We start from the raw sequence: 24,874 nt of genomic DNA on the forward strand, positions 1-24,874 counted from the left end.
TGCATATTGGCCAAGGATGCTACTAAACACCCTACAATGAACAAGACAGCTCATCTCCCCACACCCCCAACAAAAAATCATCTTGCCTAAAATGTCAGTAGTGCCCTGGTTGAGAAACCTAGGTGCGAGAGAATCCCTTGGTCCTAGACGCTAGATAGATATTAGGCTGAAATAAATGAAACTGTCCTTTGAGCAGGTGAAACTACCGGTAACATTTAAGGGTGAAGCGTTATGATGTTCATAACTAATTCTCAAACTGTTGATTTGAAACCACGGTACGTGTCCTTCCGCCTCGGCTTCCCTCCTCCCTCCGGGACCGGGAAAGGACGCCCCCCCACACACACACACTCCCCACCCCGACTGGCGGAGCCTGCGCGTTGAGAGGAGCCTGCCAGCGGCCACTGCGCAGGCGCTGGGCAGCTCGCCGGACTCCCGCAGCGCTTCTCCAAAAGTTCCAGTCCAGCGGGTGGACCACCGTGCAGCGCAGCTGCACACAACAGAGAAGGCAAAAGAAAACTCCCGGGGGGCTCCGTTGGCTTCTCTGGGAGTGACAAAGATGCTTTCCCTCTAGAAGCCCGGAAGCTTTCTCCTTTGCAATCCAATGAGGGTGAAGTGAACGCCGCTCTTCCTTGTGAAGCGCCCTGCCAGGAAGAGCCAGTTGTGTGTGGACCCGCTGTACCTGGCCGTCCTCTTCCAGGCTGGATTCCGCAGAGGTGAGTTTTTATACTCTCTTTAGCGCATTCCCCACTTCCTGTGTCTGACGAGCCTGGGCAGTACTACATCTCGTGATACCACTGACTGAAAGTGCCCCGGGCAGGCGCATTCCACACCCAGCTCCTCACCAGCAAGCGCTAATCTAGGTGACGTTTTAAATACCTTACAGTTCTTTAGCTTACAGTCCCTTAATCAAGGACTTGGCACACTTTTCTTGTAAACAGCCAGATAGCAAATATTTTAGGATTTGCAGGCCAGGAACGATCTCTCGCATATATGTCTCTGTTTCAACAACCTCTTAAAAATGTAAAAAAAAAAAAAAAAAATCTTAGCTGCCGGTCTTAAAAACATGCACATTATAATAATTAGATTGATCGTTCACTTTACCCAGCACGACGCTAGAGCTGCTTTCTGGCCTGCACCCTGTCCCAGGTCCTACCACAGTTGTGCAGTAAGGACTTGGGTTCCACGAGGGCTAGAACCCACCACGTTTACTGGACATCACCTATCCAGATTAGTTTTCAAAGTGTTGGGGTCCCTGCACTTGCAGCTCTGCTCCTTCTCCCTGCTAGATGGCCCCTGGTGAGTTCCTGGCAGTCGGCAAGGCCACCAAGAAACCCCCAGACCAACAGCCAAACCCTCCTTTATTCTAAAATGGCAATTGCTTCCTATCTGGAAGCAGAAGCCAAAGTTCCTACATTGTTAATAAATTAGAATAAAGGTAATACGGGAGTTTGTCAGGCAACTGTATTTTTATAGCATTTTTTCTAGTGATAAATGTAATATATGTTCACTATGATAATTGGGAAAATACTGAAAAATATATAGAAGAAAATAAAAATTCTCCATAACCCAATATACAAAAAAAAAGAGAGAGAGAAGAAGAAAAAGCCCTACTAAATATTTATGTATTCTTTTCGTCCTTTTTTTCAATATATACTAAAAGGACAACGTAATGAACAACTGGGATTTTAAAAATATTTCCTAAGAAACTTCTGTTAAAGTCCGAAATTCAGAAAAGTGTACAAACTATAAATGTACAGTTCAGTAAATTTTCAAAGACTAATGCAAATATACCCTTGCAACCACCATCCAAGTCAAGAAATAGACCATTCCTAGCACCTTCATCCCCCTGCCCAGTCAGGGGCAGCTTCTCCCCAGACAGAACTATTGCCTTATCCTCAAATACATAGATTAGTTTTGTCTGTTCCTGAATTTCAATGAAATGAATTAACCATTAAGTTTTCTATAATATTTGGTTCTTTCACTTTATATTATAATTAAGATTCCGCCATGTTGTTGTTGCTTGTAACAGATCTCTTTTTTATTGTTTTATGCTGTTGGGAATTCCATTATACAAATACAACACATTTTATGCATTATACTATTATTTTTTAAGTGACAGATTTATTGAGATACAATTATTATATCACACGATTCATCCATTTAAAGTATAGAATAGGTTTTTTAGTACAGTCACAGATAGATACAATCATCATCACAATTTTGGAACATTTTGATCACCTCAAAACAACGCCATACTCTTTAGCTGTCACCCTTGTAACCATGTTCCTGTCCTCTCCAGCCCTACCTAACCACAACTCTACTTTATGTCTTTATAGGTTTGCCTTTTGTGGACATTTCCTAAAAATGGAATCATGTAACATGGAGCCTTTTGTGACTGGTCCCTTATACTGATACTGGATATTCATGTTACTTCCAGGTTTGGGGCTATTACAAATAATATTACTGGGAACATTATTATACGTATCTGTATGTTGTTTGTATCTATGGATAGATTTGTATCACATAGATACATATTTCTATGAGATATATACCAAAGAGTGGAATAGCCCAGAGATAGGTTATGCTTATGGTTAGTTACAGTTGATAGTACCAAACTGTTTTTTAAATTTATACCCCCACCAGCGCTGTATAATGAGTTTTTATTGCTCCACATCCTCACCAACATTTGGTGGTTGTGTGATTTCAATTTATACTTCTCTGATGACTAATGAAAAAGAACATCTTTTCATGTGATTATTAGTCATTTGAATATCCTCTTTTAGTAAACCACCTATTGAGTCTTTTTTTCTGTTTTTTTTTTTTTGTCTTTTTCTGCTTGACTTATTTATTCTAATGTGAGTCCATTTTCATTTATAAGCACTGCTAAAAAAAAAAAAAAAAACACCTTTCCCTAGCCTGTGGCTTGCATTTTAATTATCTTACTGTTAAATTTTAATGAATGTAACTTTGTTATTTTTATTAAAGTCTGATTTGTCAAACTTCCTTTATGGTTCATGCCTTTGTTGTCCTGCTTAAGAAATCATTCCCTACAAGGACTTTTCCCTATGTTACATCCAAAAACTTACTGTTTTTCTTTGAACATACAGATCTAAACATGTAGAATGGATTTTGTAGCATGGTATGAAGTAAGGATTAATTTTATTTATTATTTTTTACATAGCTACCCTACTGACCACAGTCCGAAAAACCCTCCTTTTCCCACTTGCAGCACTGCCTTTGTCATAAATCAATAGAAAGACAAATCAACACAGATGTTGGAATTAGTATACAGGGACTTTAAAATCACCATGACAGATGTATCTAAGAATCTTATTAAAGAGAAGATAAAATAGATGAAGAGGTAGGAAATCTCAAGAGAGATACAGATAATAGTTTTAAAGTTTTTTTTAATGTTTATTTATTTTTGAGAGAGACAGAGTGCAAGCAAGGGAGGGGCAGAGAGAGAGGGAGACACAGAATCTTAAGCAGGCTCCAGGCTCTAAGCTGTCAGCACAGAGGCCACCACAGGGCTGGAACCCACAAACCACAAGATCATGACCAAAGCTGAAGTCGGACACTTAACTGACTGAGCAACCCAGGCACCCCGAGATAATAGTTTTAAAAAATGGAAATTCTAGGATTGAAAAGTACAGTTATCTAAAATTATTTGATAGGTTTATCAGTGGGTTGGATACAACAATGAAAGGATCATTAAACTTCAAGACAGGTTACCAGAAATCATCCAAATTTAAGTAACCTGAGAAAAAAATGTTTTTAAATAAGCAAAGCATCAATGACTATGGAATAGTATCACGTGGTCTAACATACATGAAATTGAATTTCCAAAAAGCAAGGAAAGAGAGTATGGGGCAGAAAAATATTTGAAAAAATATTTCCAAATCTGTTCAAATACATTTTATCCACGATGTTTACTTGTTTTCAGTGGAGAGCTGATCACAATATCCTAGCTTGCTGAATGGAATTTAGAAGTTAACATAAATCTACATGAATGAGCCCCTGGCCTTTTGTTTTTCTTTTTGGGGGGCAGGGCAAGCACATGCACTAGCTGGGGAGGGGCAGAGGGAGAGAGAATCTTAAACAGGCTCCATGGTTAGTGAACCAGAAACCTTGGGGCCCCATGCAGGGCTTGATCCCACAACCATGAGATCGTGACCTGAAATGAAATAAGGAGCCAGCTGCTTAACCAACTGAGCCACCCAGGCGTCCCTAAGACATTTTAAAGTCACAGAAAATGTGGAAAAATACTTTGTTGGTTGGAACCATCTTGAGGACTACTATACTTTTATAAATGTTCCTACTCACTAAAGGCCAGTAGCACCACCCCAATTATGGTAATATCAAAATGTGCTCAGTTTTTCAAAATATCCCTTTGTGCATCACATAGCCCTGCATACAATTGAGGATCCCTCTCTCAGGTGCCCTGCCACTGCCTCCTTTGTCCACACGCTTTTCAACCTTATCTTCTGATACTCACATCTGTCAAACCACACTGACCTCTTTCTATCTCTTGGCTTTTAGGATTATTTTTCCCTCTTCCCCAAATGCCCCTCCCTCAAGCAGTGATATGACTGATTCTTTTCTCCTCCTCAGGTCTTTATTCAAATATTATTTCCTCAGCACAACTTGTAGATCAAACAAGACAAAACAAAAACTGTTCACGTTCTGCCCCCCCCAACCCTAGTTTATTTTTATCTATAGCCTTTCTTTGCATTTTAATTACATAATTTCCTATTGTCTCACTTTCCCCACCACTAGAATATAACTTCTTGTGAGGAGGCAGAGAAATTTACCAATTTTGCTTCCTGCAGTGTCTTCAATATCAAAAATGAGTAAAACACTGTTAACATCTTTCTCAGGGCTGACATGTGGGCAAAGTTAATTTATTCCTAATAGCCCCCCCCCCCCCAATATCTTTCAGGGTATTCCTTCAGTTTTCATGAGTAAGAAACCCTGACAGGGGCACATGGGTGGCTCAGTTGGTTAAGTGTCCAACTTCTGCTTAGGTCATGATCTCACAGTTCGTGGGTTTGAACCCCAGTGTCGGGCTCTGTGCTGACAGTTCAGAGAGCCTGGAGCCTGCTTCTGATTCTGTCTTCCTCGCTCTCTGCCCCTCCCCCACTCACACTCTGTCTCACCCTCTCAAAAATGAATAAACATTAAACAAAAAAACTTAAAAAAAAAACCCTGATAGTACTCCAGTAATTTACATTTTTAAGGTATGTTTGAGAGTCTTAGCAAAAAGAATTGTACCAGTCAAAGCTCCAGCTTTTTACCAAGTAGAGTAAGAAATAGACTTGACTGTTTCCAAAGCTACGAAAAGCTTTACCCAATTAAGTAGATTGAGGGTTCCTCCTTATAAGATTGAAGTATCCAGCCAAATTTCTGAGAGCCCCCTCACAAAGAAAAACTGCTTAGAGCTATCGTCACAAAAAAATTTGCCTATTCAATTATAAGCTAATTTGAATCAACTTTTCTTCTTTAGACATTCTGGCTTCAAGATGGATGATGAACTTTCAAAAAGGAAAGTGATGGAAAATCATCAAAATTACCATAAACTGTGCTGCCAACTAAATATATTTTCCTTTATAGCATGTGCAGAGTCCAGGAAAATTATATTCCTGCATTATATAATCCGCCAACAGCCTCCTTACCTACTGCCTTAATCCGGGTTATTCTTGAATGCAGAGCCTGAGACAAAGGTATACCCATTCTATTTGGGAATGTGATCCCAGGGAGCAAGAATAAAAGAGGAGTGAACAGGGGTAAAGAGGAAAGAAAATCCAAGCAAAACAGTAGGGTTATCTAGTAGTCCACCACTGTTAACGGGTACTTAGTGCATGCAGATCCTTCTCAGGATTCTTACCCAACCTTGTCTCAGAACCGTCCACCCAAAGGATGAAAGGGAGAAGCATTCATCTGTCAGCAGCCGCCTCCTCCTTGTTGAGAGCTGCTCCCATGGGGTGCTAACTTCTCCATCTCTATGGGTTGCGTGGATGGGAGAGCCTTACCAGCACCGGAATATCACACATTGCTGCATCAGAAAAGCCTTGGGACAGGAAGCTAGATTCTTGGTGCATACCTGAAGTGAGGCACTATCACCACAGAGCACCACTATCACCAGAGCGTGGCTGGAATCAGAGGTTAGAGAGATGTGGGACAGTGCACAAGAGCCATCTTCTAAGCCTACAGAAGGTGCTCTCAGCCTAGTCCAAATCTGTAGCCTCCTTTCTATCATCAAAATTTCAGAGTCCAGAACAAGGTTGTTCAAGGGGTGAAATTAGGAAGGTTAAATGTATTACAAGATATATGTTAATAATAGTTTTAACCTTGAGTGATGTTTAAGAAAAATTGAAATTGACATTAGAACTTGGAAGATTAGGGGTGCCTGGGTGGTTCAGTTGGTTGAGAGTCTGACTAGAATTTGGTTCAGGTCACGATCCCAGGGTTGTGGGATCGAGCACTTTGTTGGACTCTGCTCTGGGCATGGAGCCTGCTTATGATTTTCTCTCCCTCTCTCTCTGTCTCTGTCTCTGTCTCTGTCTCTCTCTCTCCCTCTCCCTCTTCCTTTCCCTCTCTCTTTCCCTCTCCCTCTTCTCTTCTCCCCCACTCTCTCTTTCAAATAAAACAATTTTTCAAAAATGCTTTTTAAAAATGTTACTTATAACAATATAAAAAGAACTTTGGAGCACCTGGGTGGCTCAGTCTGTTAAGCATCTCACTTCACTCAGGTCAGGTCATGATCTCACAGTTTGTGAGTACAAGCACCATGTTGGCTCTGTGCTAACAGCTCAGAACCTGGAGCCTGCTTTGGATTCTGTGTCTCCCTTTCCCTTTCTCTCTGCCCCTCCCCCACCCATGCTGTGTCTCTCAAAAATGAATAAACCTTTTAAAAAATTACTTAAAAAAAACTTGGAAGATTAAAAAATGATTATACTTGAAAAAAACAAACCATATTAGACATCTTCTAAACTTATGTAATCTCAAAGACAATCATGAATACTTTGGAGAAAAATGGAGAAATAAAATTATTTCTTGTGTCTCTGAGCTTTGTAAGTTAACATCATTAACTTTTCCTAAAATATTGTTATCTACTGTCACATAGCATGAATAGTACAGAGCTTATAACCAATCAAGGGAAAATTGGTAGAAACACAGGAAGGAAAAATATTGGGATGATTACCAGCACATAAAAGGTTGGCATTAATATTGGTTGGAATGGGGGGGGGGGGGTAACTGCATGTTTTGACTTAGGGTTCCTCTATGAGGCTCCATCTTCCCAGAAATAGTTTTCTCTCTACCTATACCTTGTGTGTTATCATCATCTTCTCTTATTTGGTCTGGAATTGCCACAAATAGAATAAAACTTTAGAGTTATTAAATATATGTGGAGTTCCTACTATTTCCTGTGTATTGGCACTGTATATATGAATAAGGCATAATAAAAAATATTGCATCCAAAAATTTCAGAATATAGATTCTTATAAGGTTAATCCAGAAAATTTACCAGAACTGACCATATGATTGATCACAAATCAAATCTCAACCGGTCTCTAAAGTTTGAAATCATATAGATATGAAACCAGAAATCAGTTATGTAAAAATAAAAATAAAAAATCCAAGTGCTTGTAATTCAAGGAACATACTCCTAAGGACCCACAAGTTAAACTATAAATCACAGTGGAATTTAGAAAAAAATTTTAAATGAATGCTGATGAAAATGTATCAAAACTTGTAGGATGCTCTGAAAGCAAATGCTTATGGGAAATTTATAGCTCTGAATTCATACATTAGAAATTTTACAAAAAGATTGGCTGTCAGTGTTCCAAAAAGCTAGGGGGAAAAATGTGTGAAATAGCTTTTCAGACATTGGACAACTGGCAGTAAAGGACTGATCACTGTTGGGGAGAAGTAAAGTGACCCTACAATTGCCCTGCCTTTCTGAGTTTAAGCACTCTGGATCATGTTGCAGTCTTGCTGAGTCAAGGAGGCAAAGACTGGACTTGAGTGAAACTGAGATGGCTTGAATTTTCAGGGCAGAGTGTCAGCAAGGAGGAAGTTTTGCAAAGAAAGAAATTTCAGAAATATTCATACAGGTCTCTGTGTCTGTTGCTGAACACTAGGCTTAATAATTCCCACACCAGCACACGATTGGGAAACATTTAATTTCCATCCCGCCTAGTGGAGAGTCCTCAGTGAGAACTCCAGACATTCACTAGGATCCCAGGAAAGTTATACCTTATGTAAGTAGGGCTAAATTAACCTGATAGTAAAATCTATACCAGACTTCTCCCCTACCTGATAGTAAAATCTATACCAGACTTCTCCCCTAAAATAGCTTAAAGCCAAGCCTTAGAATGGAGCTGATTCATAAATATTTACCTGCCAGAACAAAGTCCAAATGTATTAGTTCAGGTCCTCCAAGAAGCACATCCAAAGACAGGATTTGATTTACGAGTTATTTATTTGGGGAAATGACTGTGACTATTAAACGAGAAAGGAAGCCAGAGGAGGCAGAGAGTCTTTCTAGCATGTCTGATCCCTTTCAAGGAAAGAAGGAAGGAAAGCAGGAAGAAAGGAAGGTTGAGTAGCAGGAGTCTCAGACTGCAACACAACTCCAAGAAAGTTGAAGGTCAAGATGATGAAGAACTGTCAAGTCAAAGATTATGTTATGTTATCATCATCTTCTCTTATCTGGTCTGAAATTGGAGGAGTCTGCTACCTCACAGGAATGGGCTTGCATTAGTATACCTGCTCTGCCCATTGTTTCAAAGGAAACAACCCATGGGAAATGTAATATTGGCATGAAAATATCAAGCTGCAGCTGGGGCTCTCAGTCAATTAATCTCCTCTAAGCAAGAGATCTGGGTGATGCACTTGCAGGACTGACTACTCTGGTCCATCCTTCATGCCGAGCTGCTCTCTTCAAGGAACGAGTCCTCCAAGACTTTTGTGGATGAGCCCATCTCTCTGAGGAGAAAATCTTGTTTTATTTATTTATTTATTTATTTATTTATTTATTTATTTATTTGGGAGAGAGCATGAGAGTGGAGGAGAGGGGCAGAGGCAGAGAAAGAAAATCTTAAGCAGTCTCCATGCTTAGCAGGAAGCCTGATGCAGGGCTCAATCCCCGAGGCCCTGGGGTCATGACCTGAGCCAAAATCAAGAGTTGGACGCTCAACTGACTGAGTCACCCAGGCACCCCTCTGAGGAGAAACTTAGAAGAGTGAGGTTAGTAAGTTGATCTCGGGACTAAAAGTGGTTCCCATCCTTTCCTTCCTCTACTAGCCCATTTTGGATTCCCCTCACAATGATCAGTTGCTTTGATCAGCAGTTCTTGGTGGTTTACCTGATGATGTGATACCAACTTTTATTCCTTAGAAGCCTGAACTCTTGGTAATCATGCCCTTCTTAGGTTTGGCTCACAGCTACAGTAAGGCAAGGAAGCATCAGGGGGCACAAAGTGGATCACCTGGGATCCACACATATCCCTCGACATCCCATTGTGTAGAAGCAGCCCGACCTGCTGCTCATTGTGCCCAATTACCCTGTGAATACAATGACTGCTTACCTGCACACCCTTGTGTATGACACAAAATTCCCTTAGTGGTAACCATTTCTTATAGCTCGGTGGGATCTGCACTGTAGCCCCTGTCAAGAGTATATTCCCTTTGGGAACCAGGAACCAAAGCTTATAGAGGACAGAGTTGCAGGGAAGGAAGCACAAATGCTCCTAATAATAAGTCATTGGGAGTGTTGTAAATAAGGCTACTTCTTTTGCCACCACATTTGACTCTCTTAATCTTCCCATTGGGGATATAGCACCATAAAGTTCTCCAGTTTAATGAATACACTGTATCCTGAAGAATAACAGCCCATCCTTTCAGAATGTTGTCTCAAAGTTCATAATTTAGCTGCTGTGTCATTTAAAAAAAATTTTTTTAAATGTTTACTTATTTTTGAGAGAGGTGGTGGGATGAGAAGCAGGTGGAGCAGGGAGGGGTAGAGAGAGAGGAGGACAGAGAATCCAAAGCAGACTCTGCACTGACAGCAAAGAGCCCAATGTGGGACTCAGACTCACTAACCATGAGATCATGACCTGAACTGAGGTCAGATGCTTAACTGACTGGGCCACGCAGGCACCCCTTACCTGTGTCTTTAGAAGATATCCCCATGGGGATGGCTGCATGGATGAAGATGCAGGGTAATGTAGTATGTTATAAAACCCAAGGTCCCAAGATCATGGGCCCATTCTTGCATCTTCATCACCATGAAGTGGTCAGATAGGGTGTAAGTCCTGTATAGTGGTGCAGCTGAGGCTCTGCAGGTAGGAAAGGCAAACCCATACCTGCACTAGGGTCTATCCCTGTGAGGACAAACTACTGGCCCTTCCAGGATAGAAGAGGCTCATTATAGACAATTTGCCACCAAGAGACCTTGAGGAATAGTGCCATATTGAGGGCTCAGTGTTGGTCTCTGTAGCTGACAAGGTTAGACATTCAGAGGCTACAGTTCGTTAAGTGAAAGTTCATGTGTGGGGTCCACACATAACTTCCAGCTCTGTTACTATAGGTACTCCATTCATGTTCCCATTAGGTTAATTCAAGGTGTCTGATAACAAAGCGCGGCTAACCTCAACTGGCCAAGTCATTTTGTTTATTTGGTTGCTAGGTGCCCTTCCATGATGGATGCATTCTTGTGGGTATTAATGTATGAAACAAAAATCTTCACAGTCTGTGTCCACTCCCCTATGTCCGTCCTCATACCCCTGTATCACACTTCCTTGGCTCTAGTTTTTCAGTCCTTTTCCATCTAGGCCTCTAAATAGATTGACAAGCCATTTGCCACTGTCCAGGAAACAGTACATATTCTCATCCAGAACTAGCTTTCTACACAAAGTAGATGACTATGTATACCACTCATAACACTGCTTATTAGAATTATTTGCCCTGTCCACTGTCTTTCAAGGCGACTCTTGGATATAGTTACAATGTAGCCAACTGTTTTTGATCTTCTTCCTTAATTGGGATTAAAAAGAATACATTCACCAGATCAAATAACCACATACTATGTATCTGAGCCCTTCTTAATCTCTAGTAAAGAATGATCCCACATCTGCACAGCAGCTGCAATCAGGGCTAATACTGAGTTACACCTGTAGTAGTCCATAGTCAATCTATCCAGCTTCTTCAAAACCTAGGCCAAGTAAATGGAGAAATCATGGGACCCACCAGTAAGCTCTACTCCCCCTAACTCCAGCCAAATGTCTTTGATTTCTTATCTTGGCTAGGATTAAGGAGGATTTTCAGAGGTTTTTATTTGGCTTTCCCTACTATGATAGTTCGTACCCTCCTAGCCAAAAAGTTTTATGTATATACTACAATTATTTCTAATTATACACTGAGGCACTATGAACATGACTATTTGTAGGTCCACAGACTCAATGTGTCCATTGTGAGCTATAGTTTAGCCAGTACCATAGGGCCTGGTCCCCATGAGCCCCCATTTTAATGGGGGGCCATGATACTGCTTTGGGTTTCCATGTGTCAGTATCAAATCAGATCCTATGTCTAATAGTCTTTAAAATGTCTGAATATTCACCTTTCTCAATGTACAGTCATCCTTATAGTTTGCCATATGTCCATTTAGGGAAGATCTTGGTGATCTTCACAGTTATATGCATGTCACTGTATAGCAGGTTCTTTCCTCCAAGGGACTCAGCTATCTCTTCCATCTGTGGATTCCACATCTGAAAATTGTCTCAGGTCTGGGAACAAGCAAGGGATTATGACATTCCATGGGGGCCAATGCCTCAGCCTCTTTCTTTCTCATTTTTGCTTTTGTTTTTATGAATGTTAAGCAGCATTATTGTTACCTGCCCATCTATTTTGGCTGTAGGGGAGTTTTCTTCTATTAATCATTTCCAAAACACCCTAAGAGTCAAGCCCCCTCAATTGCCCCTCAAACCTTACCAGTTGTTACAGTAATTATGGTTTCTTGGCTTTTGGTAATGAAGCACCAGTCCTCTATTACTTTAGAGCCCCTCACCCCTGAGTGACATTAACAAGCCCAGCTCTGGGACCACCTCACCCAAAATCAGCACTGGTTTAAAGAACTGAACTCATGATGCTCATGCCCTCTCACAGGCACATTCTTGGTGGACTTGGTGAGTCATAGTCATGTGTCTTCTGGGCCCTTCTTTGGAACAAAATCAGGTAGTGGGTTTTCTTTTATTATTTATTTATTTATTTATTTATTTATTTATTTATTTATTTTTAAATGTTTATTTGTTGTTTAGAGAGATAGAGTACGAGCAGGGGTAAGGCAGAGAGAGAGAGGGAGCCACAGAATCTGAAGCAGGCTCCAGACTCCAGCTGTCAGCACACAGCCTGATGCGGGGCTTGAACTCACGGACCGTGAGGTCACGACCTGAGCCAAAGCTGGACATTTAACCGACTGAGCCACCCAGATGCCCCAAATCTTTTTTTTCAAGTTTATTTTGAGAGAGAGAGAGAGAATGCATGGGGGAGGGGCAGAGAGAGAGAGGGAGAGAGAGAGAGAATTCCAAACGGGTTCCACATGGTGAGCTCAGAGCCCAATGCAAGGCTCAATTCATGAACCATGAGATCATGACCTGAGCCAAAGTCAGATGCTTAACCGACTGAGCCACCCGGTCACCCCAGGTGGTGGGTTTTCTAACCTCATGATATATCCAATCCAGCATGACCACTTCCCTCAGTGTCTTTATTGCTTCTGCCATTTACCAGGACAACTTTACTTCTCTCAGCATTAGCCATAACGATATAATATGGTTCCTAAGGACAACGCTGTCGATGAATTTGTCCCATCCTCTGGGTTTCTTGATAGTAGGGCAAATCCTATGTCCCAATAAAGTACACCTAAATAAATTTAAGTTCCTGTTTTTCTAATCTTATATTCTGGTATCCTAGATAAAGTACCCCAAAATCCAATCCCAGGAATACTGCCCTGGCTCCTGGTGGTACATGATATTCCTTACAGCTTCTTCAGTGTACCATCTTTTTCTTTCCTTATCAGGCCCAGCACTTCTCAGTTGAGGTCATTCTGTATTTAACTCTAATCATCTGCTTAACAACCAGGAAAGAAGATGGAGGCATCTCATGAAGGGGCACCCACCTCTTGCCTTGTTGAAGAGGAGCTTTTATGTGCCATCTTCCACCACAGGGAAAGTCCATAGCTTTTCATAAAGTACTATTCAGGCCCATGTGACTGCATTGGTAAATTCTTCCAAATATTTAAGACGAAAAAAAATACCAAGTTTACACAATTCTTCTACTAAATAGGAAAACAATAATGCTTCCTAACTTGTCTTATGAGACAAGGATAACTTCGATTCCAAAACTTGACAAGGACATTATAAAAAAAGGGAAATTATAGATAGAGACAACATAAAAGACAGGATTGTCAAATCAGACTCAAAGACCCCCAGGAATAAGAGATTTTATCTATTATAAAGTTTTGCTAACAATCTCAAGAATATAAGCAATCAAGAGAATAGGTAAAGCAGAAAGAAGCCTTTAACAGTGTCTACAGTGTCCCAGATCCTTTCTTATGGCATTGGATGAGCTATTTGGCTAAGCTGGAAAGATATATTCTCTAAGTGAATCCACTTCACACAACATGAAGCATTTTAGGTCATGACACGTCCCTATTTTATACCCAGATAATTATGTAACTTACATGACATTTCCTGGGGGCCCATAAATTCATAGATTCTGGTTTTGTTTACATTAATCAATCCCAAATCAGGGGCATCCGCCTCATAGATAAGGACCCACCTCCTAATAATACTACTTTATTTATATAAGCTCTGGTATCAATATGTATACAAGGTTATTTGGGTTATCTTTCTTCTTTCTTTCAGGGAAATACCCTTCCCCCCAATGTTTCCGGGAGATAAATTAATTGGAGATTAGCTATTTAACTCTCTCCTACTCAGAAGCCAATAAATCTCACAAACATAGATGCTAAAATACTAAATAAAATATTGTCAAATAGAATCTGAAATATGTAAAGAGGCTAATACATCATGACATTGGTTTAGCATTTGAGTATTAATTAATGTAATTCATCATGTAACAGAATAAATAAGAAAAACGACATGATAACTTCAATAGACGCAGAATAAGCAATTGAGAAATCAACACTCATTAGCACTATAAATTATCATCAAACTAGAAATAGAAGAGAAATTTTCCAACCTGATAAGGATATCTACTAAAAACTTACTGCTAACATAATAACTTAATGATAAAACATGAAGTCTTTCCCCTTAACACTGGAATTAAGGCCAGAGTGTTCACTTGCATCACCTCTGTTCAACATTGCACTCATGTCCTAGTCAAGACAGTGAAGAAGAAAGCAAAAGAGAAAGAACACAGGAATATATATTGAAAAATAAAATAAAATTGTTAACCATGTGACTGTCTAGGTAGAAATCTTAAATCATCTACGAATAAGCTATTAGAGTAACTATGTGAATTTAGCAAGGTCAGAATATCATATAATACTGGGTCACTATCAAAATCAATTGCATTCCACAGCCAAGTGTGTAATTACACATCCAATTGGACCAATTGGAGAAATTAAAATATTTAAAATTTATACTAGCATCAAAACATCAAACATTACCTAGAAATAAACCAATTATAATATTAATAATTTTTCTACATGGAAAACTATAAAATAATGCTAAGAGAGGGGCACCCGGTTGGCTCAGTCAGTGAAGGATGTGACTCTTGATCTCAGGGTCACAAGTTCAGGCCCACACTAGGCATAGAGCTTACTTAAAAAAAAATACTGCTAAGAGGAGCACCTGGGTGGCTCAATAGGTTAAGTATTTGACTCTTGATTTCAGCTCAGGTCATGATCTCACCGTTAACGAGAAATTAAAGAAGATTTAAATAAATAATGTTAAAGGAAGAAAGACAATATTTTAAATATCAATATTTTTTATTTTCTCTAACTTTATCCATAAAGTAAATGTGATACCAACCAAAATCTTAGCAGGTTTTTTTTTTTTGAGGAAGTTAATGAACTGAATCTAAAATGTATATACAAATAGAAAGGACCAAGACACTACCAGATATCAATACCTATCATACAGCTATAGAAATTAAGACAGATAGTGTTTGCACAAAGATACACTAATAGACTAATGGAATAGTATAGAACATAAAACTATGGGTATTTTTCTCTAGACACAAATGCTCTGTTCCTACACCAGCTCCTTTACCCCCACCAGCTCCTTACACCAGTTCCTTACCCCCACTCAAGCTCATCCCCTCACTCAAACTAGAGAAGCTTACTAGAGAGTAAGCTTCACGCCTTGAAGAAAAGAGTCCATAGACAATTCATCAAAACAAACATGCAAAAGAAAGGTTAGTTATTGGCTTTTGAGTTTCCAAAAACCAAAATCATGTCACAAAATTTAGGGTTAGAGTGATGCTTGTCTAGCTAATCTCTTCCATGCCCTACCCTCTCCAAACTCACTCAAAGGAAGAAAAAAAATCTCCTCACTGAGTGAGAAGAAAATAAATCACAGTTGGAGAGAAAGCAAATAAGTTAATGGCTGGGGAAGGCTTCTAAAGAGAGCTTCAATATTGTAAATTAGAGCATAAAAGAACCACCAGAAAAAAATTTATGTGATCTAAGAATGGAGAGACCAGTGCTCTACCTCCTGTCTGGTTATCTTGAGAAAGTTCCATAGTGTTGTTTTGACACTGTGTTATTACAAATTGGAGTAGAAATATCTGCACTGAACAATTAGGCAGACAGATCCTAAACTACCTCACAGACATTATGGGGTCACAGGATGAAGCCCATGTTTTTCTTAATGTGATTGAAAACATGGGAGAAATGACAAGAGCTGACAGACCTGAGGGACCTTTTAGGTGAAGATGTAGTATGAACTCTTTGAAGAGGTTCTGGATGGAAATGCAGACATCTCAAAAGATGTCAGCATGGAGGGTGATATCAGTGAGGACCAGAAAAGATAGTGTTTATGTCACTTGATGCCATCTATGGACAGATGCCAATCCAAAATTGGATATGTCCCCCAAGGCATGACATAACCTAAGTCCTCTGGAGCTTAGCTGTAAGAGAAGACATTATAGTAAATTATTTTAAAATATAATGTCTACATAACTGGAAAATGACCAAAGTGAAGGATTTGGTGTGTGTCTGTGTGTGTTTGCCATCAGGCAGAATGAGAGATTAAGACACAAATTAAGTTCAGGGGTGCCTGGGTGGCCCAGCTGATTAAGCCTCAGACTCTTCATTTCAGCTCAGGTCATGATCTCACAGTTCGTGGGTTCGATCCCTGCATCGGGCTCTGTGCTGACAGTGCAGTGCCTGCTTGGGATTCTCTCTCTCCCTCTCTCTATGCCCCTCCCCCCCGCCACTCTTGCTCTCTCTCTAAATTAAATAAATAAATTCTTAAAAAAAGAAAGAAAGAGATTAAGCTCAGAGTTCAGTTACGGAAAAATTAAGTCATTTTCCCACACACTGAGTATGTGACTTGCAAGGCCATAGCTAATATAACAACACCAAAGTTTTCAAGAAGGACTGCTGGGCAAGATTGCCTGGAGCAAACCATCTGTATTCAGTTCTTTGAATACAGCCTGCAAGGCACTGTAAGATCGGGGAGATATTTATCAAATTATGTTCTGTGAACACTAGCTCCATTAGATGTTAGCAGAGAAGCAAAGTTGGAAGGTTTCTTTGGAGCCAGATTCTCAAAGCCATTCATATGTGAATGTTTAGTACAACTCTCCAAAAGGCCTGATTTGACCTGGGCCATGTGGCAGCATTGTGATATATGGCCCAGATTCCCCTTCAAGGAAGGACTTGCTCCACACCTGCTGGGAGTACTGTCAACAGGCAGCCTACAGCTCACAGCCCTATTTGGGAATTGCCCCAGCTTCAGACAGCCAGTTCACCTGAAGTCCTTCCTCTTCATGGGGTTGCCCATATCCAATGACCTATCAGTGCAAGGGTACAAAGTTGCTCGCTTGCCCATCTCAGGACAACTCTGAAGATCTTTCCAACTCCAGAGCTCCCATGGTGGTGGCCAAGGCTGCTGTTGGATCTGCGTTAGGTTCAGCTTCTCCCTTTTGCCCTCTTTTCTACAATTGTTGGCCTGGCGGGCTCTTCTTAATAAACATCCTACAAATTAAACTACATCTCGGAGTCTGAATCCTGGAAAACCCAGTCTGAGATGCCCCACTTCCCAATTCTATTTGCCCACTGAAACCTTTCTTCTCCAAGTACCTAGTAAGCATAGGGTTGAAGAAGCACATTTTGGATGCAGGTAAGTACAGGCGTGAGATCTGGGTATTTGTGTGGAGGTTGGGGGAGGGGTGCCTGAGACTTGAACATCAGCCCATGATTTCCTTTGAAATTTGAAACCAGACAGAATTGAAATATAATTTTTAAAGTGCTACAGAATCCATTACCTAATGAGGTGGATGGAGAGGTCTAAATATTATATGACATATGCAAATAAATTTTCTTGTTTCTAATAAAAATGCTTAAATCTCTAAGGTGATCAGTGGTATCGGATAAAATGCATTCATTTCCATCTGACACATACAAATACTTTGCATTCACAGCTGTCTTCTGATATTTAGTGGGAGAAAAAACTGGAAAAGTACAATGAAAGCCTTTGAAAATCAGTTTCAAAAAATAAAAACTGGGCAGTAGGATTTCCACAAAACTGAAAAATTTTCAGAACTGGAAAATCTGTCCCCAAAAGTCCAGTGAATTATAATACACTTAACTTATTAAAATATTTGTGTTTGGCAAACCACTCCATAATATCATTTCAAGATGTTAATTGTATTAGCAAAAAAAAAAAAAGGGGGGGGGATGAATATGTCTTCTATAAATCTTTGAAATAATCACTTTTTAAAATTTTAACACTGCTTTGTAACAAGGAGCTGGCTTGAAAGACTAACGCCTAAATGATCAGAGACAGTGAACTATCAGACTGCATGATCAGCATAGAGCTATTCCCAAATAAGATGGAATGCATGTAGCCTCTACAAATGCGGCTTGGGAGGAGTTTGCTCCAGCTCACTTGAATAAGCTACTGTCTATGGCTCACAAGGGTCCCGTTCTTAATGAGGTGGTGCGTAGCAGCAGCACACTGTGAATCCAAATAGCAGATGGCAACACTGTTGGGTAGGCTGGCAGTCTGATGTCTAGCCACCAACTGGCAGCAATCATTATTAAACTGATTCATGTGCCCAGGGAAGATCTTCATAAGAGTCTTAGCAAATGTGAGCAGTGAGAAGCAAATGAGCTGCTATTCCTATCTTCTATGGATACTACCTATATATTTTTTTAAAAATATTGCCCCCTGAGGCAATCCACATGAAGAAATGGCATGTCCCAGTGTGAACTGCAGACCTTATTCATTTCTTATATACGCATGTACCTTTAAACATTATAGCTATGATTTCTCTATTGGGTAAATCACTTTTACTTGAAGGAAAATAGCTTCATAGCATTTACCTTATGGACTTAAGGCAAATATTCAGTGATAGGCAAGCACTTACAGATTCTCTAAATAAAGCTTCTGTGAAAATGGTGCTATGAATTTAGTGATAACATTTTCTGTCTCACATAATGAAGCAATGGCCTAAATTGCTCATGGTCCATCTACTTAAAGCAGGTAACCCATCCCCGGGTGAAAAGATTGTTATTGTAATTCTTGGTTAGAAATGCAGAGTGAAAGAGGCACTAGATTTAGAAAACTGTTCTCATGTAAGGACCTTTCATAAGTAAACAATCTGGAAGTGATTCATTTTTAAAATTTCTTTCTTTACAAATCAAAATGCTAAGCAAATAGCATTTTTTTCTTTTCAAGTGTTGAAAGGATCTGTTGTTTGTCACCGATAAAGCCAATTTCAACATTGCTATATATTAATAAAGAAGACTTAAAAAAATAAGGCTTTTATTGAAAAACGAACCCCTGCTTCATTCACTTGTAATATGCTTGCACTTAAAACAAAACAAAACAAGCCTACCTGTTCTCTAAATCTTTATTACATTTGTGTTCTAAAATTAAGACACTAGGTGTCTCTTATGTCATGTGCTTATCATAACAAGGAGAGAATACTATAGTCAAATGTCAGGTATTTTACATGTCATAATCACAAATTTTATTGTATATTCTTTTTATGGTAATTTAATGGAAGCAAAACTTTAAACTTTTTAAAAAAGTGTTAAGATCTCTCTGAATGGATTCTCTTTGACTCTGTCAATCTGATAAACCAATTCAGGCTGAAATATCATTTATAACTTCTAGGGAGAGTTCCTATGTCCGGTATCCAACATGAGGGTGATTCTTTCCAAAGTTAGATACCAAAGCCCTGACAAGACAGCTCAAAAGTAAGCCCATTTGCCAGCTCTCAGATATTACAACATGGAATAACAAACAAGAACAAGAAATCAAGAAGAAAAAGAAACAAGAAATCAAATACTAGAAGTCATCATATGCTTTAATATTTGAAGCTAAAAAATGCAAATCAATGAAAGGTTTACTTAAATTTGTCTCTTGTTACTTTATGAGAAATAATTTATATCAATGTTAGAAGATAAGATGTCCATATCTTGTCTGTGAAAATAAGTGCCATGAAAAAATATCAAGTGTTTAAAAAAATGTCTAAAAATGGTGGCATAGGAGTTACTTAAAATGCCTAAATGTTCTTAAAACATTCAACAACTGATTAGACAACAAAAGTTATGTTTTTAATCAAACATTATAAAATGCTATATATTAGGAAAATAAGATAGGATGATGAATGCGTGTCCCTGGATATTAGACCCCACACAATGGTAAGTATAAAAGAAAGCCAGCAGTAAATAGGTTAGTTCAAAGGACATATGTCCAGGTATTCTGATACAATGATAGAAACTTGAAGGTGGACAGATGTATTAATAGCAATATTACATATCCTCAATCTGAGTAAATTTGCCACATTACCAAAAGATGAATATTCTCTTTTAGAAGAGAAGAATTCTAGCAGTCTTGAGCTAAGAATGCTAGAAATTCATTCCTGAGAATTTGTATGTACCAAGTGATTGTTTTTTTCTTCTTCCACCCTTTATTAAAATAACCTTTACCAAAGACAACTATGATATGCATGTTGCCAAAATCAAAGTTTCATTCTGTGGCTCTTGCTTACTTTGACTCTCAGGGGCATTTAATGCAACTGATCACTACCACCATCTTGAAACCCTTTCTTGGCTTGGTTTCTAGAAGAGCGGTACACTTGCCTGGCTTTCGTCCTCCCTGACTGCAATTAATTATCAGTTTCCTGTTTTGCTCCTCATCAAAATCCTGACCTTCGGACATCTGAATATTCTTAGATATTCTGCTGTGTACCTTCTCATATCTGAATGAACTTAGACTTGCTATGTACACTCGAATCAGGGCAAGGACTATGTATGTCTGGTTTACTGCACAATGTCCAGTAGATAGTGGATGCTCAAATATTATTGGAGGAATGAATGACTACTAGAACAACATACCTAGTTTTAATAGAAGAGTGTAATCATCATGATGATGCCCTGGAAATTAAATAGGTCCTAACATTATTTCATTGAGGTAGGTATAAAGATCATAATCCTTGTCTTTTTAGAACAGGAAATTGAAGTTTTGATAGGCCAAGTAATGCCCAATAACATGCAGTGTCTAAGTGTGGGAGCTAAGACTTGTACTCCTACTGTCCCAGTCCAAAGGCCATTGTCTTCATTCACTGTTGTACTTATTGACAAGTATAAGAGAAAATGAAGAATAGGAACCCTAGTTGAGCTTATGTATCTCCTGGTCCCTTGGTACAATGATATATAGTCTTGAAGTTGATGGCTCTGATGACGGGACTACAAATGCTATTTTTCTTACATTCAAAAGAAAAAGGACCCTATCTATAAAATGGAGATGAAAATCCTGTTAGTGTATCTTTCATAGAGTGTTATTTTTAGGCTAAAATAAGATAATAGGTATGCAAAATATAAATTGCTTTACAAAAAAACATGGATGATTTCCATTCATTAATTATTAATACTAAGAGGTATTAAAAGAAGAGCTGAAGTAGACAGGCAGAAAATCTCCCTACTGACAGGGACAGAGTGGAGGAGCAGGAAGAACACAGTCAAGAAAGAGCTAGAACATTGCTCACTTACCTAACCCTGTCAGTAAGGCAAATAGAAGAAAAGAGAACTAATGTTCTCTAGTTCCCATGTAAAAGATAATGAACACCTACTACACAATTATAGAATTAAAAGATCATTGAGTTAGCCATACTACATTCAAAGAAGAAGAAAAAGAAAGGAAGGAAAGAAGGAAGGAAGGAAGGAAGGAAGGAAGGAAGGAAGGGAGGAAGGAGGAAGAAAGGAAGGAGGAATGAAGAAAGAAAGAAAGAAAGAAAGAAAGAAAGAAAGAAAGAAAGAAAGAAAGAAAGAAAGAAAGAAGGAAAGAAAGAAAGAAAAGACAATCATAAGGACAAAAGTCTGCTGATGCTGTGAAAAAAAAACCTGGTAATTCTGCAGTTAATTTGTTTTGTACCAGTGTGATTTTACCTTCCATTGACTCCAGAGACATTACAATTAGCATATCCCAGGGATGACTGGAGATAGAGTAAGCAGGGGAAATTAGGTTAATGAGGCAGCATAGAGGAAGGCAATTCTGTGACCTCCTGGTCCTCAGAATATATAGCCCTTTAAACTGTAATCAGGTAACACAGTTACGAATACTCCCAAGATTTCCTTTCACCACTGGATTCCAGGTTGTAATATTCAATTATTATAGAAAATGGTGACCATGTTCAACTTAAATTCTGGGATTTCACTTAAAAGTTTACTACAGGTACTTTATTCCCTTCCTAGCAAAATAGTCATCACATCTCCATTAGGGAGACTAAGGCCTGTAACTATAGATACCTAGATTTCTTGGTCATGTTTGTGTTTCCACTGTGGACATCACACAAGACATTTCACTTAGTTAAGCAAAAGTATTTCTTAACCCAAAAAGTACAAAGGTATGGCCTAGTCGGCAGAGCTTTGGAGTCCGTTAGATCAATATCTGAATATCAGTTCATATACTTAGCAAATGTTAAGAGTCTACTTCAGCCTCACTATGCGCATTATTTAAATAGATACAGCCCTTCACAAGGGAGTTTTGAAGTATATGATAATATACTTAACGTTTATTTATTTTTGAGACAGAGAGAGACAGAGCATGAACGGGGGAGGGTCAGAGAGAGGGAGACACAGAATCTGAAACAAGCTCCAGGCTCTGAGCTGTCAGCACAGAGCCCGACGCGGGGCTCGAACTCACAGACCGCGAGATCATGACCTGAGCCGAAGTCGGTCGCCCAACCGACTGAGCCACCCAGGTGCCCCTATGATAATATACTTAAAGTGATCAGATATCCTGGCAGAGTCAGTTTTCAATAAAGCATGGCTGTGACTATTATCACTGATCATTGGAACAGTGATCCCAAAATTGGCTGTAACTTTCACTATGTTTGGGTTTTTTTTGTTGTTGTTTTTTGTTTGTATAAAAAGAGAAATCCTTAAGTATGTTTACATAGAAGCTATTCTAATGATCTGGGAATTTATGCAACAATCACCCCCTAGTTCTCTTGTAACTTATTTATTAACAGACACGTGGAACACTAAATGCCAACTACGTCTTAAGTACCATGAGTCTAGGGTCTAGAGAAGACACAAAAATGAATATAATATAGAATTCATTCTAGAAAATACGTAAAGAATAATTTCAAGAAGAAAATAAACATCACAAAAGAGGTATAAATAAAATACTGTGAGAATGCAGAGTACATGGTCCTTCTATGTGAGGGAAACTGGAAAAGAATCATGGGAGATGTGATATCTGATCAAAACCTTAAAGTAAGCACAGAATTTAGACACTCAGAGATTGAGGAGGAAGTAGACAAATGAATGGATGATTCATGAATGATTCATTCATTTCAAAGTCTTCCCATGGCTCTACTTTTCCTGGAAATCTGGTGATGACCAGCAAGGCCACAAGAAAGTGAAGTGACATAAGCAAGAAACATGGGAATGGTTTATTATCGCCAAAGGGAACACCGGCCGATAATAAATTTTCAAGCAGATCACGGAAGATATTAAATGCTGAGGTAAAATATTTGGACTGTATTCAAGCCTTTTGGAAAGAAATTTCAAAAACATCAACCTCATATTGAATTTAAAAAATAAAAGCTAGAGGTCTGGCTGAAAGGACAAACGGACTCCGAGAACATTGTTAAAAGATAAACTGAGGCATATTAAAAATTATAAGAGTTCATTTGATTCAAAAATAGATTTGAACCAGGCAGCCCCAAATCAGAAGTGGTCAGGAGCACTCTGCTAACAGGAGCCAGAGGAAAAACTTTACACAGAGAAAGTGCAGGAGCAAAGACAGGAAGTTACTGACTGGCTGAAGCTTGAAGCCTAGTTGATGCTGTGTGATTGGCTCCCCTTAGTGTTTTGGTTTTGTAACTTTGAAGCTTAGATTCTGGTTTGCTTACTAGGCCACCTCGGCATTAGAACTGCATCAGGCTACTTCCTTGTTTAATTAACTTAACAACACACATATTAAGATCGGGGGAATGGGAACAGTGTCTAAAGTTCTTTCTAAAAAAAAATAAAATAAAATAAAGTTCTTTCTAGCAGTGTTTGAAATGTATCAGAAGGAAGGAAGTCTGGAGATTGGAATACAATGGATTGGAGACTATTTCAGTAGGTCGTAAGTGAAGTCATGAGGACCTAAACTGAGGCAGAAAGAGGCAAATGAGACACCATGATGATGCTTCATGACTTCATCACTCTGTTCTCCCTCCTACCAACACAAGGAACTTGGTTAAACAAACAAACAAAAATCAAATCCATGTCGCTCTCAACATTTGTACTTACAGGGATGCAAACATTTCCATTTTTAAATTATACATGAAATAAATAGCAAGGTGATTGAAAACTCAGTTAGTCTGGCAGATCTCATGCAAGACAAAAATGTAGAAGACAATGGCTTCCCAAACCACCTGTTATTTTTCATTCTGACATTGTCCTGTCTGTCTGCCTTCTGTGTCTTCCTCAAAGATTTCCAGTTAACTCCTCCCTTCAAGTCTAAATCAGTTGACAAATACTGAACCCCTTTCGTGGCTGCGACCAGCAAGGCATATCCTGCTAACTTTCAATCTGGCCCATTTTTGTGTGATGACACTTTCTTGAAGCGACTAATATTATCTCTATGAGAAAAAGCCCTATGTGTGACTTTTCATTATAAAAATATCCACTGGGTACATAACATTATTCAAGAAAACATGAAAGCTTGCAGAACAAGTAAACAGCTGAAAAGAGCAGCAAGACAAGATACATGTTTCCTAATAAAAACATGGGAATACATTTTGTTATCTGAGAAAAGTAGAGAGATTATCCAAAGAGATATGTAAGGTTAAAAAATACCATGAAAAAATATGTTCACACATAACTATAGATAAACATACTAATAGAGATATATAAAAATCAAGTCTGTCATATTCACATCCTCTTAGTGTCTACTTATTTTCACCTCACCCCACTCATTCCTCTCCACTCTATTATTCATCCAGCTATAAGATCAGAGACCTGGAAAGTTCACTTAACCTGTCCTTTTCCTAATCTCCCGTACTTAATTATTTTAAATGTTCAGGTCTAGGGAGGCCTGGGTGGCTCAGTTGGTTAAGCATCTGACTTTGACTCAGGTCATGATCTCAAGGTTCGTGAGTTCGAGCCCCACGTTGGACTC

General features: G+C 39.1%; 1 long non-coding RNA gene across 1 annotated transcript; it reads left to right on the forward strand.

Moving 5' to 3' along the window:
- The first annotated feature begins 290 nt into the window (after positions 1 to 290).
- Positions 291 to 3,003, forward strand: LOC109266343 (uncharacterized). Its single transcript, XR_002079671.2, has 2 exons — positions 291 to 713; positions 2,337 to 3,003. It is a non-coding gene; the product is annotated as an uncharacterized LOC109266343 (long non-coding RNA).
- The last annotated feature ends 21,871 nt before the right edge of the window (positions 3,004 to 24,874 follow it).

Source organism: Panthera pardus, unplaced genomic scaffold, assembly GCF_024362965.1.
Source record: "Panthera pardus isolate Hobbes unplaced genomic scaffold, ASM2436296v1 HiC_scaffold_16, whole genome shotgun sequence".
In the NCBI taxonomy this organism is placed as follows: domain Eukaryota; kingdom Metazoa; phylum Chordata; class Mammalia; order Carnivora; family Felidae; genus Panthera; species Panthera pardus.